The 15,405-nt window shown below is 43.9% G+C and overlaps 1 protein-coding gene across 2 annotated transcripts in view; it reads left to right on the top strand.

Annotated features, from left to right (window-relative positions):
• Positions 1–775: 775 nt before the first annotated feature.
• Positions 776–15,405, top strand: part of SPECC1L (sperm antigen with calponin homology and coiled-coil domains 1 like) — an 82,445-nt gene continuing 67,815 nt past the window's right edge. The window contains exon 1 of one of the 2 annotated variants that reach the window (XM_077293743.1): positions 776–999. The gene's annotated coding sequence lies outside the window, so the exon portion shown is untranslated. The remainder of the gene's footprint in view (positions 1,000–15,405) is intronic. The other variant, XM_077293757.1, reaches the window with a different exon arrangement.

The following is a 15,405-nucleotide window of genomic DNA, read 5'->3' as shown; positions in this document are numbered from 1 at the left end:
TTCTCCAAAACCTGCCTGAAGGAGAGTTGACTAAACTCTCATCATAGGCATTTCTATGTAAAAACCACTTGCTGTTCAGGCTTTTGAGTGTCTTTAAGCCCAAGTTTCCAAACATGCCATATGGCTTAAGCAAGTAAGCAGATCATTGTTCAGGAATCCTTCATTCTGAAGACACTCCATATTTATAAGTCAATGGAAAGGCTCAAAAGACTCCCAGGAGACGCCTGTAAAACCGCTTAGCAGGTTACATGGAGGTAAAAAAGAAATGCCTGGAAATTGCCAGAAGAAAAGACGCCCCAAAAAAAGTCAAATAAGGATCTGGTCACATAATGCTTTTTGCGGTTTTTTTCCGCATGAAATACGACGCATATATGTTACGTGATTGTTTTATGCAATTATATTTAGGTATTTAGTTGGATAAAAAAAACAGAAAAACACAATTTACATGCTGTGGTTGAAAAAAAGGCAACGCATTTAAAAAAAAAAAAACTGGAAAAAAAGCACCGTGTGAATTTTAAATTTTTTCCTCCTGAAAACTGAGAAAACAATACACTATTTGTTCAGGAAACAACCATAAAACGCTAAAAAATACACTTTAGGATAAAAATGCTGGCGTTTCCTGACATGTTTACCTCTTAGGCTAAGCTCACACTAGGCATTTTTGCAGTTTTTTTTATGTAAATGTTCAGCTGAGTTTTACTGACTCTGCACATCACTCACTACACATGAAGGGAACCGCGCGGAGTAATCGTGCAGCACGCACATGACCTTCTTCGTCACTTCAGCCGATCCGTTATCAGAGCATGCGCAATGTAATGCTCCCGGCGGGACATGGGCAAGACTCGCAAGCTACGGCTAAGGACTAATACGCATGCGCTATGCTTATTCGCCGCCGTGTCTTGTAGAAGTCCGTGGGCTCCGGAACCGGAAGTGCTCCCGGGACCTATCCCGACCCAGAGCTCCGGAGTCGCTTCACATTCGGGACAAGGGATGAACACCGTACGTACATCGTCCAAATGTTGTCTCGTCTGGAATTGTCATTGCCTGTGCTTCCAACACCGCGGACACCCAGCTAGCGTTATACCGTGTACCACTGACGGTGCAGTGCCTGCGGGGGGACGTGTCCTAGTCACTGCAGGCGCCTCAGTGTGTATGTGCACTATATATATATATATATAATATCTCCACATGCATATATATACACATATATATATATATGTTATTACTATGTGATGATTGAGTTTATATATACATATATATTTTAATTACTATGTAGTGTTTAATGATATATGCACCCTAGTGTGAGTGTGTGTGTGTATGTGTGTGTGTGTGTGTTTGTGTATGTATGTATATATATATCATGCATATATCATTAAACACTACATAGTAATAAAATATATATATTTCATTACTATGTAGTGTTTAATGATATATGCATGTATGTGTGTGTGTGTGTATATATATATATATATATATATATATATTCTCAATTATCACATACAGGAAGGATAATCTAAATATTTTTCAATCATCCCATAGTAATAGACAATATCTCCAATGACGTCACGTATAGTGGGATCTGGCTGTACACACGGGCTCCATACACATACTGGCAGACAAACTAGGACATCACATATCTGCGGTTACATAATAATTACTAGGACATCACATAGCTGCGGTTACATAATAATTGGAAGTGTCTGTAATTAGGAACATGCCTCATTGTGGATGGGAGTTGTCTGAAGTGTTTTCTTTCTGCTTTGATTGTGCCATATCTTGATGCCTGGCATCGGGGACATCTGGACTTGCCCGGTTATGTCGGCGGCTGGGTAGTAGTGGTATGATTGTCTTTTTCTTGTTCAGTCTTGTTCTCTGCAGATGAGCTGTGGTATTTTAGCTGATGGTCGCCCTCCTGTCTGTTGGACGTGTTGTTACAGCTGCTGCTCACCGTCATCACTATCCCTTTGGCATCTGAAGTATGGGGGACTTCATGCTTCAGGGGGATATTTCCAGGCGCTAGTGTCCCTAGACAGCAATGGAGACAGGCAGAAAAAGGTCCCTTGTGCAAAAACAATACATGGGCACTTTGCATCCCAATCGTTCGTCATAATAGATAATTCCACTTGCTTTGGGATGGGACCTGGGCTTCCTTACCTCACAGGCCCCAGGTTGCGCTAATGATATTTTGCCCTTGCCACTAGTTATACCTCTGCCACTGACATGTTGTAGAATACAGGAGATTCCCAGGGACCGCAGTGCTGTTTTAGTTTTTTACGGTGTTTATTCTGCAAGCCTGCACACACAGCGTTACTACTACTGATACCAGGGCTGTGGAGTCAGAGTTGGTATAAAGTGGACAGTCTGACTCCTAAAATATATGTGCTATAAATGTTTACATAAGAATTTGGGAAAGTTACAAAATGTTGTATAAATGTATGTTCTGTTCCTGGTCTAAGGATCTCGGCTTTTAGTTGAGATGAATCTGTGCCGCACTTTATGTCCATGCTCAGTAGTGACCAGTGCTGTGGAGTCGGAGGTTTGGCTTACTGACTCACAGCCCTTGTCCTGACACTGGCCAGTGCCATAGTCAGCATGTTCTAAGGATGGGTCATCAATGTTAAAGTCTTAGAAACCCATTTCACCCTTTCCCGTAGCAGACAGTTTTAGCCGTTTTTACAATCTGCACAGGATCCGTTAAAATGTTGAAAAGACGGATCCTGTGCAGATTATAAAAAAAAAAAAAAGGGTGCACTGGGCCCGTTTTTCTGACGGACCCGTCAAGGCTATGTGCACCTGTTGTGTATGCGTCTTCGCAGCGGTGTTCTGCTGCGAAGACGCATACACAACACAACCCAGGTTAAAAATAATAAAAATATAAAAAATCGCAATATTCTTACCTTCCGGCGTCCCACGCAGCGTTACCGATGCTCGCGATGCTCTGCGAGACTGCGGTCATTTCTTGGACCGTCCAGACTAAAAATATCAGCTCTCAGCCGCCCATGAAATGGCGCTTCTATAAAATTTGACAAAACTGATGCTTAGCCTCGCTCTTCCCACTTGCCCTGTAGCGGTGGCAAGTGTTGTTCATATTTGTGGGGTTGATGTCACCTTTCTACTCTCAGGTGACGTCAAGCCTACTGGTTGATAATGGAGAGGCGTCTATAAGACACCTATCTATTAGTAACCCCATAGTGATATTGTATAAAAATACAGACATCCAGAATAAAGTCCTTTATTTGAAATAATGACACAGACTCCTTTAATAAATCTTAATTAAACCATACTCGCCAAACGCCTAATCCACCAAAATGTCTCCCTCAACAAAAATGAAATAATAAACCACAGTATTCCTCACCTTCTGCAGAGAAGATAATCCATAAGGTCCCACGACGATCCTGATCACTTTGAGAGCAGTCACTGATGTGATTGCTCTCAAAGACAGCCGGCAATACACTGACAGGAGGTAATCGCTCCCGCAGTGTATAGCACTGAGCTGCGGTGAGAAAGGTCACCGGAGTTCATCAGCTGATCAGCTTTGGTGATCTCCCTTACGGCACCACTGTTGCATGAGAAAGTTCTCACGCAACGGTGCCGTAAGTGAGAGCAGCGGATGAACTACGGTGAAGTCTCTTACTGCAGCTCAGTGATACACTGAGAGGAGGTAATCGCTCCTGCAGAGTATCGCTGGCGGTAGGATAGAGCAGTCACATCTCCCGATGTGACTGTTCTACACATGAGATCACCGTGGGACGCTCAGGATTACTTGGACTATGGTGGACAGGTGAGTATATGTTGGTTTATTATCTTATATTTTTTCATGGAGACGAGGGCATCGGGAATTTGGTGTTAGGTGAGTTTAATGTATTTTTATTTGAATGTGTATGTAATTATTTAACTTTTTTTTTTTCAACTGTGAGCACAGGCGCCGGCAGATGACACTACGTATAGAAAAAACAGCGTGAGCACAACTACAGGAAAGGGAAGGTGCTAAGGTTAGGTTCACAAACCATAATAGCGTCGCTACGGACCGAAATGTTTTGTTCATACTACAATAAACCTTCCTGCAATACATACTTAAACCCCTTAGTGACAGAGCCAATTTGTTACTTAATGACCGAGCCAATTTTTACAATTCTGACCACTGTCATTAATGAGGTTATAACTCTTGAACGCTTTAACGGATCCCCCTGATTCTGAGATTGTTTTTTCGTGACATATTGTACTTCATGTTAGTGGTAACATTTCTTCGATATTGCTTGCGATTATTTATGAAAAAAACGGAAAAATGGCAATAAAATTTAAAATTTTTCAATTTTCAAACTTTGAATTATTATGCCCTTAAATCAGAGAGATATCTCACACAAAATAGTTAATAAATAACATTTCCCACATGTCTGCTTTACATCAGCACAATTTTGGAAACAACATTTTTTTTTTGTTAGGAAGTTATAAGGGTTAAAAATTGACCAGCGATTTCTCATTTTTACAACAAAATTTACAAAACCATTTTTTTAGGGACCATCTCACATTTAAAGTCACTTTGAGGGGTGTACATGACAGAAAATACCCAAACTTGACACCATTCTAAAAACTGCACCCCTCAAGGTGCTCAAAACCACATTCAAGAAGTTTATTAACCCTTTACGTGCTTCACAGGAACTGAAACAATGTGGAAGGAAAAAATTAACATTTAACGTTTTTTGCCAACATTTTACTTCAGAACCAATTTTTTTTATTTTCTCAAGTATATAAAAGAGAAAATGAACCGCAAAATTTGTTGTGCAATTTCTCCTGAATGCGCCGATACCCCATATGTGGGGGTAAACCACTGTTTGGCACATGGCAGGGCTTGGAAGAGAAGTAGCACCGTTTGACTTTTTCAATGCAGAATTGGCTGGAATTGAGATCGGACGCCATGTCGCGTTTGGAGAGCCCCTGATGTGTCTAAACAATGGAAACCCCCCCACAAGTGACACCATTTTGGAAACTAGACCCCTTAAGGAACTTATCTAGATGTGTGGTGAGCACTTTGAACCCCCAGGTGCTTCACAGAAGTTTATAACTTAGAGCTGTGAACATAAAAAATCGCATTTTTCTACAAAAATGATCTTTTCGCCCCCAAATTTTTATTTTCACAAGGGTAACAAGAGAAATTAGACCACGAAAGTTGTTGTGCAATTTGTCCTGAGTACGCCGATACCCCATATGGGTAAACCACAGTTTTGGCACATGGCAGAGCTTGGAAGAGAAGGAGTTCCGTTTGACTTTTTCAATGCAGAATTGGCTGGAATTGAGATCAGACGCCATGTCGCGTTTGGAGAGCCCCTGATGTGCCGAAACAGTGGGAAAAACCCCCACAAATGACCCCATTTTGGAAACTAGACCCATTAAGGAACTTATCTAGATGTTTAGTGAGCACTTTGAACCCCCAAGTGCTTCACAGAAATTTATAATGTAGAGCCATGAAAATAAAAAAATCCTTTTTTTTTCCTCAAAAATGATTTTTTAGCTCGCAATTTTTTATTTTCTCAAGGGTAACATGAGAAATTTGACCCCAAAATTTATTGTCCAGTTTGTCCTGAGCACGCTGATACCCCATATATGGGGGGGGGGTTCTACTGTTTGGGCACACATCGGGGCTTGGAAGGGAAGTAGTGATGTTTTTAAATGCAGGCTTTGATGGAATGGTCTGCGGGCGTCATGTTGCATTTGCAGAGCTCCTGATGTACCTAAACAGTAGAAACCCCCCACAAGTGACCCCATTTTGGAAACTAGACCCCCAAAGAGCTTATCTAGATGTGTGGTGAGCACTATGAACCCCCAACTGCTTCACAGAAGTTTATAATGTAGAGCCATGTAGATAAAAAATCATATTTATTCCACAAAAATGATCTTTTCACCCCCAAATTTTTACTTTCACAAGGGTAACAGGAGAAATTGGACCTCAAAGTTTATTGTGCAATTTATACTGAGTATGCTGATACCCCATATGTGGGGGGGGGGGGCACTGTTTGGGCGCATGGCAGAGCTCGGAAGGGAAGGAGATATGTTTTGGAATGCAGACTTTGATAGAATAGTCTGCGGGCGTTATGTTGCGTTTGCAGAGCCCTTGATGTACCTAAACAGTAGAAACCCCCCACAAGTGACCCCATATTGGAAACTAGAAGTGTTTCACTACAGTTTATAATGCAGAGCCGTGAAAACAAAAAATAATTTTTTTTCCCCAAAAATCATTTTTTAGCCCCCCATTTTTTTTTATTTTAGCAAGGGTAACAGGAGAAACTGGACCCCAAAAGTTGTCCAATTTGTTCTGAGTACGCTGATACCCCATGTGTGGGGGACCACTGTTTGAGCACACATCGGGGCTCGGAAGGGAAGGAGCGCCGTTTGGAATGCAAACTTAGATTGATTGGTCTGCAGGCGTCACATTGCATTTGCAGAGCTCCTGATGTACCTAAACAGTAGAAACCCCCCACAAGTGACCCCATATTGGAAACTAGACCCCCCAAGGAACTTCTCTAGATGTGTGGTTAGAACTTTGAACCCCCAAGTGTTTCACTACAGTTTATAATGCAGAGCCGTGGAAATAAAAAATCATTTTTTTTATTTTAGCAAGGGTAACAGGAGAAACTGGACCCCAAAAGTTGTTTTCCAACTAGTACTTAGTATGCTGATGCCCCATATGTGGGAGTAAACCACTGTTTGGGCGCTGCAGAGCTCAGAAGGGAGGGAGCATAATTTGACTTTTTGAGCGCAAAGTTGGCTGTTTCGTTTGGAGACCCCCTGATGTACCTAAACAGTTGAAACCCCCCAATTCTAACTCCAACCCTAACACCAACACACCCCTATCCCTAATCCCAACCCGATCCATATTTCTAATCACAACCCTAACCCCCAAAACACCCCCAACCCTAATCCCAACCCTAACCATAACACTAAACAAAACCCTAAACTCAACACACCCCTAATCTCAACCCTAACCTCAAAACCTAACCCTAATCCCAATACAAGCAAAAAGAGGGGAGAAGCCAGCACTGCTGAAGGTCAAAACGCAATATCTAAAGTGCACATGCACATAATAAATTCTGACTGTATTTCAAATATGAGATATTTAGCAAATAATTGATCAATTCTTTGAGCTACCCCGCAACCCTGGCTGACCACCACTGTTGCCGCGCACGCTGGGTCATATGCGCCATTCTTTCTGGGTTCACTATGATTGATAGGCTGCTGTGCACACACACACAGCAGCCCTGCCCTGCCTCAGGCTCTAGTTAATTAGGCAGCTGTGTCTCAGCCAGTTTCATCCTTTAACTTTGGTGCTGGTTTGGCAGTGTGGAGGCCAGATCTGATATGTCCGCACAGGACCTGATCGGCCTTTATCCGCGCTCGCCTTCCTGGCACTAAGGGAGTGTCAATGCTCCAGGTACAGTTTGTCATATAATGTTATGTAGTTGGTCTGTCCCTTTTTTTTTTTTTTCTCTCTATACATTTAGGAGGCCGTAATGGCACAATGTAAATAAAAAACGTAGAGTTAGGACTGCCCCATTATGAGATTGCCGTGAAGTGGCGGGGTAGCTCAAAGAATTGATCAATTATTTGCTAAATATCTCATATTTGAAATACAGTCAGAATTTATTATGTGCATGTGCACTTTAGATATTGCGTTTTGACCTTCAGCAGTGCTGGCTTCTCCCCTCTTTTTGCTTCTAATCCCCATACACTCCTAACCCTAATCCCAACCCTAACCTTAACCCTAATCCCAAACCTAACCCTAATCCCAACTCTAACCCTAACTTTAGCCCCAACCCTAACCCTAATCCCAGCTCTAACCCTAATCCTAGCTCTAACCCTAGCTCTAACCCTAATCCTAGCTCTAACCCTAGCCCTAGCTCTAACCCTAGCCCTAACCGCAACCCTAGCTCTAACCCTAATCCTAGCTCTAACCCTAGCTCTAACCATAGCTCTAACCTAACCCTAATTGGAAAATAGAAATACATACATTTTTTTTATTTTATTATTTTTTCCTAACTAAGGGGGTCATAAAGGGGGGGGGGGGGGTTATTTACTATTTTTTTATTATTTTAATCACTGTGAGAAGATCTCACAGTGACCAAAATAAAACAGGAGGAAAAATCTTCCTCTGCTGGCCGGCAGATCACGGCGGGCGCACTTCGCATGCGCCCGCCTTTTTCTTCCCGGACGAAGAGGCCGGCGGCCAGGAGAGGGAGCAGGAAGACCCAGGGACACCGGTAAGTATAACAGGGTCCCCGATCCCCCTATTTCTCTGTCCTATGATGTGCGATTGTTTGTTTTTTTGGGGGTTTTTTTTGCGGCCGCCGGTAAACGGTTAATTACCGGCGATCGCAAAACAGGGGTCGGTAAATACCGACCCCAATCATGTTCTTTGGGGTCTCGGCTACCCCCGGCAGCCGAGACCTCAAAGATCTTCCGGGTGCCGGCCGGCGGGCGCACTGCGCATGCGCCCACCATTTTTTTTTCCCGGAAAAAGATGGCGGCGCCCATCGGGAGCCATGAGGAGCACCGGGGGAGACAGGTGAGTGTCGGGGGGGCGATCGGGGACCCCATTTCTCTGTCCTCTGATGTGCGATCACATCGGAGGACAGAGAAATTAAATGGCAAATCGTGGTTTTTTTTTTGTTGCGACCACCGGTAAACGGTTAATTACCGGCGACCGCAACTCGGGGGGCCAGTAAAACCCCCCCGAATCATGTTCTCTGGGGTCTCGGCTACCCCTGGCGCTGTGGTTTAAGTACCCTTAACTGCCGCCGTTAAAAGGCGTATTGGCGGTCGTTAAGGGGTTAAGTTGAATGCTACGTTTATTACCTTTTAGACAGATGATACTACGTCTCCCATCAGCGGCACCTGCTGTCACTCTTATCAGTGACAGCAGACGTAACTTGATGGGAGGAGTAGTCTCATCAGCCCACGCCTGCTGACCTGTTGTAAGCTTTTTACTACAGGTCACCGCTGTGGGTCCCAGCTGCGGGGTCGCGCTGACAGCATGATCCCTCAGCGCTCTGACCGACGGTCTTACAGGCAGTAGTGTTACCGCCGATAAGAACCATTGCAGAGGTATTTCCCACGCTGTCACACAATGACAGCATGGGAAACACCATAGGAAGCCGGTAAAACGCAAGCAAAAACTCAGCAAATCCTCAACAGACATTTTTATACCTGCGTTTTTGCTGTGGATTTGACTGACTCAATTGAAGTCTATGGGTAAAAAAGCTGCAGAATCGCACAAAGAATTGACATGCTGCAGAAAAAAACGCACTGCAAATACTCAAAGGAAATTGATCATCTGTGCACAACACTTCAGGATTGTCATTGAATTAGCTTGCATAAGGCTGTGTGCCCACGTTGCGTTTTTATGCGTTTCCAATCCTATGGGATTCCGCAGTTGCTGTGCCCATGCTGCGGATTTTCCCCACTGCGGAATCACATAGCGGTAAAATCCGCAGCATGTTCATTATTTCTGCGAATTCACGGCGATTCTGTCACCATAGGATTGCACTGAAACGCTCACTTTACGCATTTGGCTATGTCCACCATGCGTAAAGTGAGCGCTTCATGTGCGGATGGTACCCAGGGTCTGGAGGAGCGGAGACTCCAGGCCCTGGGGTACCTTATTCCTGTAAGAAAAAGAATTAAATTCTGTAATGCTGTAGATAAGCCCCCGATGTAACCTGCAAGGGAAGAAAAACAGGTTATATTATACTCACCCAGGGGCGGTCCCAATTCGTTTCGGGTCCGATGGGCTTGGTTATATAGCATCCTGGGGCCATTAGTAAGGGGTTGTCCAGTAGTGGACAAGCCCTTTTAATGTTTGTACACCAATTGTCTTGTTTCTCCTGGAGACCTAAAAAGTGATAGTCATCCTGTAAACCCAAAATATGTATATTTTACAGTTTTATAATTCTCAGTCTGAGGTTGTAGAGACACCATACGTAGAGTCTGTATTTTTATCCATATTTCTATTAATGTACCATACAGTAAAGAGATTAATCAATGTTATGAAATTTTCCATATTCATCTTCTAATGTAAAGTTTTGCAAATTTGTGGTGGAATTAATCGCCATGATCCTGTGATATTTGTGGATGGCTCATTTGAAGAGGAAACGAGGACTTTGTAAACTGTGCATTGCGTGATTAGCTCTGGATTAGGATCAGTTTTCAGTTCCTCAATGAATCCATTCACTGATAGCAATCAGAGATCTTGAAACCTTTGAGAATTTAAAACACTAAAATGCCATATATCAGAGTTGCTGCGCTTTTCATTTTTATTATTTCTATAATGCTAGTAAAACCTGTCGGGTCTCAGGCTGAGCTTGTCATGCATGTTATGTTGTAATCTGTTATATAAGAAGTGAATGACCACTTACACTACTGAGATCCCTTCTGGATATATGAGCTTATGCTTGGCATATTATATTCTAATTGTGCAGATGCTGAAAAGATTGACCACTTATATGCTAGCTGAGATGAAGAATCAAGAAGATGCATGCTTTAACCCCTTCACCCCCGGAGCTTTTTTCGTTTTTCACTCCCCTCCTTCCCAGAGCCATAACTTTTTTTACTTTTCCGTCAATATGGCCATGTGAGGGCTTATTTTTTGCGGGACGAGTTGTACTTTTGAATGATGCCATTGGTTTTACCATGTCGTGTACTAGAAAACAGGAAAAAAATTCCAAGTGCGGTGAAATTGCCAAAGAAAGTGCAATCTCACACTTGTTTTTTGTTTGGCTTTTTTGCTAGGTTCACTAAATACTAAAACTGACCTGTCCTTATGATTCTCAAGGTCATTACGAGTTTATAGACACCAAACATGTGCAGGTTCTTTTTTTTTTTTTTTTTTTTTATCTAAGTGGTAAATTTTTTTTCCAAACTTCGCTAAAAAAAGAAATTGTGCCATATTCTGATACCTGCAGCGTCTCCATTTTTCTCTTCGCCACGACAGCACCCACTGAGAGAGGGGATCCGCCCCTAGGAACAGGAAACCCTACGGAGAGATAAAAGGGGCGGTCCCCCTCGCTCCCACAGTTTGGTTTCCTGTTCCTATGGGAATCCACGGAGAAGAGGATGCCTAGCCTGGATGCCGCTTGCGCGGTTTACCTGTGAGGACGGCAAGGGCTCCAGAGCTGGAAGCAGCGTCGGGGGTCCTGGTGTCAGCTTCCCCCCTCTGCTGGCAGACGCTGTGAGGCCAGGGCTGGAGAGTGCTGGCTCACAGAAATTCATCCGGAGCGTCTGCGGGGAGTTAGCGCTGTAGTTGGGGAACGCTGCGCCGTCCTCGGTGAGCGTTTATACGGCGTGGAGCCCCAGTATGCCCCCCGGAAGTATAAGCTATAAAGCTTCCGAGGAGAGGGAGGAGCTGGTGCCGGTGACAGCGCGGGCATATGGAATATGGCCGCGACCCGGAAGTGATTAGCACTTCCGGGTTCAACAGGAAGAAGATGGCGGCCCCCATGTGAAAAGGACGCCGGCAGTAACGCTCCGGCGTCCAATATGGATTCGGCACAGGACCCTGCGATGTCTTCTATTGAGGCCACCGCAACTACTCCTCACAGCCATACCAGCAGCAGCAGCCGCTCCAAGCGGAGCGGATCTTCTAAAAAGAGCAAGCCTCTGCAGTCTCCTCCTCGTCAGCCGGTACCTTCACAGACGCTTCACTGGGGTGAGTGTACATCTACCCTATTAAGCTGATTGCTGTCCCCTCTTCTCTAACACTCTAGGCAAAATGTACTGAAAAAACGAAACACAAACAGTGTGCGATATGTCTTCAGCCCCTTCCGGATAGTTACACAAAGAAACTTTGTAAACCATGCATTGATTCCACCTTACGGGAAGAGGCCTCGGTTAAATCTGAGGACATTAGAGTGTTGATTAGAGAAGAACTACAAGCCCTGCATAGTTCGGGAAAAGAAACGCGTCCTAAGGGGACAAGAGAGTATGTTTCACCCATATCTGACCAATCTTCCGAATTGGAGAATGCAGATTCGGATATTTCTAGGGATTATGTTTCCTCGGATGAGGATCAAGATACGTGCTTCCCCACCGACAGTATAGATAACCTGGTGAAATCCGTCTGTAACACTATGGGCATCGAGGATTCTAAGACCCCTAAAACACAGCAGGACATAATGTTCGCTGGGCTGTCCGAAAGGAAAAGACCCTCCTTTCCGGTGATAGCAGCAGTAAAAAATTTAATTAAAAAAGAGTGGCAAAACCAGGGGCAGAAGGGATTACCACCATCTTCAAAGAGACGTTATCCCTTTAATGATGAGGAATTCTCGACCTGGTCAAAAGCCCCAAAAGTAGACGCAGCAGTGGCTTCCACATCTAAAAAATCCCTGCTACCTGTGGAGGATTCAGGTTCACTACAAGATCCTCTGGACCGCAAAGCCGACTCTCTCCTTAAAAGAGCGTGGGAATCTTGTGCGGGAGCCCTAAAACCGGCTGTGTCAGCTACATGCACCGCTAGGTCCATGCTAGTCTGGCTAAGTGACTTGGAAGAAGGACTTAAAAACGGTCTCTCTAGAGACAAGTTGAGAGCCTCTATACCTTTAATTAGGGGTGCTGCAGCCTTCCTGGCAGACTCATCTGCTGACTCAATACGTTTAGCGGCCAAGTCGGCGGGGCTGACTAATGCAGCACGTAGAGCCCTGTGGCTTAAGGGCTAGAAAGGCGATCCCCAGACAAAATCCAAATTGTGTGGTCTTCCATGTCAGGGTGAGTACCTATTTGGTACTAAGCTGGACGAGATCCTGACTAAAGCAGGGGAGAGGAAAAAGGGCTTCCCTAATAATAATTACCTTCCATCTTATAGGAGGGCGTTCCGAAAGCCCATGTTTAACAAGAGGAAGGATTTCAAGAACCAAGATCGCTGGGCCACTAGAGACACCAGACAGAGAGGAGCACTTTTTGGGAAGCGCCCTTACAAAACTGAGGAAAAACCCCGTTAGAACAGATCTGCCTGTCGGAGGTAGATTGTCTTCCTTCTCAGATCAATGGCAGAAAATAACTTCGAACATTTGGGCAAATAGTATCACCTTCGGCCTAAAATTAACATTTTCCCGAGTCCCGCCGGACTCATTTCTATTGACTTCTTTAAAAACCCAGTTACAACAGGAGGCTTTGGAGCAGGAGGTAATGAACCTTCTAGCCAAAGGGGTTTTGGTGGAAGTCCCATTTCTTCAGCAAAAAAAAAAGGGGTTCTATTCCCCTCTATTTTTGATCCCAAAGCCAGATGGATCTTTCAGAACCATATTGAACCTTAAAAAATTGAACACCTTTTTGCAGAATCAAACCTTTAAAATGGAGTCTATCCGATCCACCATAAAACTGTTGTCTCCCCATTGTTTTATGACGGTACTCGACCTAAAAGATGCGTATTACCATCTGCCAATTTTTATAGAACATCAACAATATCTCCGCGTGGCGATTGTGTTGAATGGACGTATACGACACTTTCAGTATACAGCAATGCCCTTTGGACTATCAATAGCTCCAAGGGTATTCACTAAGTTAATGTCGGAAGTAATGTCATACCTAAGGGTAAAAGATACCCTCATAATTCCGTACCTTGATGATCTTTTAGTGGTAGGAAGTTCCCCTTCACAATGTCACCAACGATTGTGTAATATGGTCTCGTCCCTGCAGAGGCTAGGGTGGTTGGTGAATTGGGAAAAGTCTAGACTTCTTCCAACTACTCGACAAACATTCTTGGGAATTATAATAGACTCCATAAGCCAAAAATGTTTCCTACCACAATCCAAACAATTGACAATAAGAAATAAGGTACAGTCGGTAATAGATAAACCTCTAATATCTTTAAGACAAGGCATGTCCCTCCTTGGCTCCTTCACGTCATGTATCCCAGCAGTACCATGGGCCCAATTTCATTCAAGGTGTTTACAATATGCAATTTTACATGAGGAAATAAAATTACAAGGTCATCTAGACGGTAAAATTTCCCTTTCTGAAGACGTAATTAAATCTCTATCCTGGTGGCTAGAACCAGATCACTTGGTTAGTGGGGTCCCCTGGGTAGTTAAACCTTCAAACACAATATTCACGGATGCCAGTCCTAGTGGTTGGGGAGCACATATGAGAGATCAGGTAGCCCAAGGTCTATGGTCGGTTACGGAGTCAGACGACTCATCTAATATAAGAGAGCTGAAAGCTATCCATCACGCTCTTTGTGAATTCCTTCCGCAGCTACACGGAACACATACAAGGATTCTGTCAGACAACATGACATCAGTAGCGTATATCAATCATCAAGGAGGAACAAGATCAGGAACACTCATGTCTATAGCCGAAGACATCCTAACTATAGCCGAGAAACACCTACTGTCTCTATCAGCACTACATGTCAGAGGAGTGGACAATTCAAAAGCGGACTTCCTCAGTCGCCATACCCTCCACCAAGGGGAGTGGGTTTTAAATCATCGAATCTTCAAAATGATAACCGTAAAATGGGGTTTACCAGAGGTAGATCTCTTCGCTACAAGAGACAACAGGCAATTAAAAAAGTTCGCTTCAATGTTCCAATCCGACAAACCCGATTTTCTCGGTGCTCTCCAGGTACCATGGACATTTCAGAAAGCGTATGCCTTTCCTCCTCTGATACTTCTACCAACAGTAATCAGGAAGATAAGAGAGGACAAAGCCAATATAATCCTGATTGCCCCATTTTGGCCAAAGAGACCATGGTTCTCCCTGCTCAGAGCTATGTCCATCTCAGATCCATGGATTCTCCCAGAGGATCAGGATCTTCTCTTCCAGGGGCCATTCAACCACCCTCATGTGAAGGGTCTACGGTTGACAGCCTGGAATTTGAGAGGCAATTGTTGAAATTAAGGGGTTTCTCTGATCAAGTGATTAATACTCTATTATTAAGTAGGAAAAGATCCACTACTTCTATATATGTAAGAGTATGGAGGAAGTTTCTAAGTCTTTATCCATTGGCCTTGTCAAACGAAATTCCTATACTTAACATTTTAGAATTTCTCCAGAAAGGACGTGACTTAGGTCTTTCAGTTAATACCTTAAAAGTACAAGTCTCTGCTCTAGGGGCATTGTATAGTCACAATGTAGCGGGTGATAGGTGGATAACTAGATTTATTTCAGCCTGCCAGAGGTCAGAACCAGTTCAGATTCCCCGCATACCGCCTTGGGATGTTAATCTAGTCCTTGAAGCCTTGACAGGTCACCCATTTGAGCCACTACACTCAGCTCACATTAAACACGTTACTCTCAAAACTGCTCTTCTTGTCGCATTAGTATCGGCAAGAAGGGTAAGTGACATGCAGGCACTATCAGTAGATCCTCCCTTTCTGTCAATATTTCCAGATAGAATCGTCCTGAAAACAGACCCTTCCT

Source organism: Ranitomeya variabilis, chromosome 1 (assembly GCF_051348905.1).
Source record: "Ranitomeya variabilis isolate aRanVar5 chromosome 1, aRanVar5.hap1, whole genome shotgun sequence".
Lineage (NCBI taxonomy): Eukaryota > Metazoa > Chordata > Amphibia > Anura > Dendrobatidae > Ranitomeya > Ranitomeya variabilis.
The sequence above is the reverse complement of the archived record's forward strand: the minus strand, read 5'-3'. Positions and strand labels throughout refer to the sequence as shown.